Genomic DNA, 5,649 nt, shown 5'->3' on the forward strand with positions numbered 1-5,649 from the left:
CCATCTACATTACTGAATTCTCCCTTCCTTAAACTCACCCTGACATTTCCTGTCCCTTAATTCTTTTTCTTCCTCTTTAACTTTTTTGTGGCACGTTAACAATAGTTTGATACTTTACACCACTTGTGATTTCATCAGTGTAGAGGTCCCTTTTAGGGATTGCAATGTTTCTAGTAAATTTGTCAATTAACAAACATTTATTAAGCATCTATTATGTGCCAGACACTAAGCTAGGCATTGAGGATCCAAACACAACAGTCTTTGTCCTCAAGGAATTTACGTTTTACTGGGGAGATACAACATGTTGGTTGTTGCCCTTTCTTGAAGAGGACCAAAATGACATCACTATGTTGGGGTCAAGGTAGAGTGTGCCCAACTGTGGCTGATCAGACCATCAGATACAACATGTACAAGGTAAGTAACAAGATACAATGAAAATAAATAGCATAATTTTTGAGGCAGAAGGCAACTGGAAGAATCAAAAAAGGCCTCTTGAAAGAGGTGGTACTTTATCTAAATCACGAAGGGAGATAGAGTTTCTAAGTCCTGAAGGTAAGGAAGAACATTTCAGGCATGAAGAAGCAGCCTGTGCAAAAGCACAGAGATAGAAGATTAGATATTGTTTATGGTGAGAAACAAATAGGCCAGTTTGGTTAGAATAGGGATGATTTCTTAACCTTTTTTTCATATCTTGGGTCCCTTTGGTGACATCTAGCAACACTTTCTCAGAATAATGATTTTGGGGGAATCTATATTTCATAACTCAAGGAAATTAGAGGCAAATGAAAATAATGATAATTTTTTTAGCCATTCAAGTTCATTGATTCCCTGAAATCTATCCAAGGATCCCTAGGGAATCTCTGGACCTCAGGGTAAGAAACCTTGGATTAGAGTTTTAAGTACATGATTTGGAATAATGTCTAATTGGCATGAGAAGATAAGCTGTAAACCAGCTTTTGAAAGGCTTTAAATGACATATACATGAGTTGGAATAATGTCTAACTGGCATGGAAAGATAAACTGTAACCAGCTTTTGAAAATCTTTAAATGATATATAGAGGAATTTGCATAATTCTAGAAACAATAGGGAGCCCCTAAATCTTCTTGAAGGGGATAGGAACACGGTCAGACTCATGCTTTAAGAATAGCAATTTAGGAGGATGATGTTTTAGGGAAGGGAGAGAGCGGATGCAGAGAGACCCAACTAGGCAGCTAAAGGGTTATTCTAGGTGAGATGTGATGAGGGATTGGACTAGGCTGGTTGTGGTATAAATGGAGACGAGAGGATGGATACAAAATTGCAGATCTGTTGCCATGGACAAGAAATTTATAATCTAGTGATGACATTTTTGGTGATGAACCTCTTTTCACTTAACCAATCTGATTCTTGGATAACAGACACATAGTCCGACATCAGGTCCAGATTCAAAGTTTTTTCCAGCTTGATAGCTCCTATCAGAGTCTCAGTTCCATCAGTATAGCCTTAACAACTAGGGTGCCATTGCAGGACTTTTTAGTAGAGGGTGTCAACAGCCTACTGTAGAAAAGGTAGAATCAGACATGGTCTCCAGTGGAGCCAAATACTCTCAAATCTATGACATCCTCTGGCTGCATTTTCTTAGGGAGGCAGCTCCTGGTGGGGCTCTGTGTTGCTCCTTAGCAACCTACTCTGCCACCTGACAGGAAAGAAATTAGGGACATCTGGACCCACTTGGAATTTCAGTATCAGTTGGCCTCTGGGGTTTTCCTTGAACCCTACCCTTGCTCATTGTAAGAACTCAGTAGATTTGCCACCCCAGCAAACCAGTCAATTTATTCATTTTCCACCCTGTAAAATGTTTTCAAACTGCACCACCCAGATAAGTACGAGAAAAATTGCCAGGTTATTTTCCTCACATAAAATTAGCCAATTTGCCCAAGTCTGTGATTATAAAGGATGCAAAGCACCCCATTCAAGTGATTAACCTCTTAGTTATTAAAAGCAACAATTCCATGTGTATAAATAATATAATAAAAGGAACATTCATATCAAAGTAATGTAGCCTGCCCAGTCATCCTCCATGCTTACCCTTAATTGGTAAATAATTCATCAGACTCTAAAATGAATTGTGCTCCCGCCCACATTCCTTCACCCAATTATCATGAAATAGGAAAGCAGACTGCTTTCTCCTTTTAAAAAGGACAAGCTAATGCAATTGTTCAGTACCTTCCAATGGCCCTGCACTAGGAGCTAGAACTTGGCTGGTGCTTACTGCTTGCTGAATGAACGGTGGGATTTTTCTTATCATTCAGTGGAATGGAGTTTCTCCTTCCTGTTTTATCCATCTCCCTTGAAAGTTCCTGCATTTTTCTGTCCTGTATAGTGCCTATACCTATTGTCTGTTGTGAGTGTGACTTCAGCAAGAAAAAAGGTGTGAAAAGCTGCCCACTGGCTGCAGGTGCTGATGATTTTAGCATCCAATGAGTGGAGTGATTTCATTTTTACAATGCTGATGAACCACAATTTCTGGACATGGAAATGTCCTTTTATGCTGTAAATTATGTAAGATTATTGCCTAAAATTTCTTGGGGGAGCTATATTTCCCCCCCCTTGGACTTCTTCATGTGTGGAGAAAACCCTACCGTAGATATAAATTAATATACTCGTGGGCTGATGACCTTTGGTTTTTTTGCTTTTTACCTTTAAATTGAGGTAGAATAATACCCAACATAGTATAATTTGCCTTTGAAAAACTTTAATATGTATGTCACTGTAATTCCCAGGGATGTTCTTGCTAATAAATCCCATTAAAAAACCCATTTTTTTAAAACAAAAGATCATCTTGGTTCCCCTCATGAGTTCTGTTTGGAATTTTATCTTTATCCCTGCTCATTGGGTTGACTTTGTTGTAGCTCCATCACAGGGGTTGTGTGAGGAACTTACAATAGCAATGTTTATACCTGTGGTTTCTTTATTTTTCCTCCAATGCATTAGAGTTTTATGGAAAGAGATAAAACAGTTATGGCCTCTTTTACCACAGATTTTTGAATCGCCTGTTCAGCTTGAAGTTTACGACTGCTGAAAAATCATTTTAATTTGCAGATTGTACAAGTACTGTTTTCTAGTCCCTGACACTGTAGTCTAACAACATAGGGACAGATGGAAATATTGGCCCTCATATTTAGGACTGACTGATTTAGTGGGTGGCATTCTCCCTTGTAAGTTAAGATAGAAGCTCCCACCTGAGTGGGATGATATGAGGTTTTGAATGACATCTACAATTGTTCTCTTACTACTTTCCTTTGATTCTATGGTACAGTGTGATGTGATGTGGTGTGGTACAGTATAAATATGTGTATGTGCATGAAATGACTGTCCAATTATTGAAGAAGAGGGGAGACAATATCTCACAATTACAGTAGGTTCATACAATCTTGTAAGTGTGTGTCTTCCACTTCCAGAGGGGATGGTGATGGGGCACCTATATATGGGCCAACGACATCATTCTTGTGTGAAGAAAGCTCTAATTATAGATACAAATTAATATGCTTATGGGATGATGACCTTTTTTAACCTTTAAATTGAGGTAGAATAATGCCCCAAATAGTGTCATTTGCCCTTGAGTTACTAGATGAAGGACTTAAAAGTGAGGATCCAGGGCTATACAGGTCTGGGTTAGGGAAGGTAGGCATGGGCCACAGGTCCAGCATTTGCGTAGGCCACAAGGGGAAGAGATATTTTATCAAGAGGGCCAAGCTAGCCAATCAAACCTAGCTCGTAGAATTTGTTAGCTCTCATCATTTCCCAGGCCTGGGAACCCCCGGAGATGACAGAGCATAGAATAATTCATGATGTAAATATTTGAAATAACCACTTTGGTGAGGTCTGCTGAGGAAGTGAGCCAAAGCATTCCCCAAATGCAACTTATATAACATTGAACACCAACCCTCCAAGCTGTACTGATGCTTCTTTCATTGTCCCTTCATTCCTTGCAGTATAAAAGGCGAAGGTGTGGTTCCAACGAAGGGTGACAGGCCACACAGAGATAGCAGTGAAGAAAATTCTTGCTGCTCAGAAGTGGAAGAGGAGGCTAGATATCAATGGGTGACAGTCCCATGGAGTGATCTCCATTACTATTAGTTCTCAGGCAGCACATAGTAGGGGGGCTTTGGATGTGTGAATGGCATTCATGCTCCAGTTGAAAGCCCAAAACTTCTCAGGTCTCAAATGGAAGTAGAGTTTTAGGCAAAGAGGCAATGTAGTCCTAATAGGAGACTACCCTGTCAGCTATGGAAGAAGATAGTGAAATGAAGGTATTTTCTGAATTGCTTAATAAGGAATGTGGAATGTAGGCTGGAGTCCAGGAACCTTAACTCTAATTGGGCCACACAACCAAAAGGCTGGAGAGGTAGGGGAGGATGCCTCATCTCCAGCTTTATTAACCTTAGCATATGTGTGTCCTGAGGAGCTGGGGCCATACCAGTCAAAGCATTTTTCATTGGCTTAAACCTTTCAATTCATTTAGCCTGAATCAGATCCAATTGCCTCATAGGGTCAAATTCCTTTATAAAAAAGAAGTTTCTGATTAGAAGCCACTACTTACTATATGATTATTAAGACTAAGCTTTTCAATAAAGAAGGTTGATCTGAGACACCTGAACAAATTGATGAGGTTAGAGGGAGGTGAGGCTTTGTTTACATTTCTCTATGAAGTATGTGAGTATTCCCATTAAGAAATCCTTTAGAGAGCTGGGAACCTTTCTGCATTCCCTCTCTTCTCCCCTGCTGGCCTGCCTATGGCTTAACTTAGCCCAGCCCCTTTCAGCTTGGTGCATCCCAGCCCAGCCCAGCCTTGTCTTCTCTAGCTTAGCACCATGGCAGATGCTTTCGTTGGCACCTGGAAGCAGGTTGACAGCAAGAACTTTGATGACCACATGAAGTCCATTGGTGTTGGCTTTGCCGCAAGGCAGGTGACCAGCATGACCAAGCCCGCTACCATCATTGAGGTCAGTGGGGACACCATCACTGTCAAGTCTCAGAGCACTTTCAAGAACACCAAGATCTCCTTCAAGCTGGGAGTAGAGTTTGATGAGACAGCAGCTGACGATAGGAAGGTCAAGTCGCTCAACACACTGGATGAGGCAAACTCATCCACATCCAGAAGTGGGATGGGCAGGAGACCACACTCATCTGAGAGCTCCAGAATGGAAAGCTCATTTTGACACTAATCCATGGCAGCGAAGTCTGTGTTAGGACCTATGAGGAGGAAACAGCTTGAAGCCAGCCCACTTGTTCACTGTCAACTCCACCAATGGCTGCCCCCGAACTCAACACCAGATTGCCTCATTTCTGCACCTCATCCCCCTCCCCACCCCAGTGTTTTGTACCAATTGACTCTGGTCAAGGAACCCTCCAGAAATGGAAAACATATGGTGCTGTCCTGGTCCTGGTTGAAGCCCATTCTGTATTTTTTTAAACTGCATCTGATGGCTGGTCCCAAGCCAGTAAAGCAGATCCCATAGTCAGTCACTCAGATGCAAAAAAAAAATCCTTGAGAAAATTGGACAAGTTTCCTGGCTTTTGGTTTTAATTGACACATTCATACCTCCAGCCTCTCAAAGAGAGGAGGATCATTCATTATAATCCCTGAGATGAAGGAAGAGCAAAGC

General features: G+C 41.2%; 1 pseudogene; it reads left to right on the forward strand.

Annotated features, from left to right (window-relative positions):
- Positions 1-4,854: 4,854 nt before the first annotated feature.
- Positions 4,855-5,258, forward strand: LOC118834979 (annotated as a pseudogene).
- The last annotated feature ends 391 nt before the right edge of the window (positions 5,259-5,649 follow it).

The sequence above is a fragment of the Trichosurus vulpecula genome, chromosome 1 (genome assembly GCF_011100635.1).
Source record: "Trichosurus vulpecula isolate mTriVul1 chromosome 1, mTriVul1.pri, whole genome shotgun sequence".
Taxonomy (NCBI): domain Eukaryota; kingdom Metazoa; phylum Chordata; class Mammalia; order Diprotodontia; family Phalangeridae; genus Trichosurus; species Trichosurus vulpecula.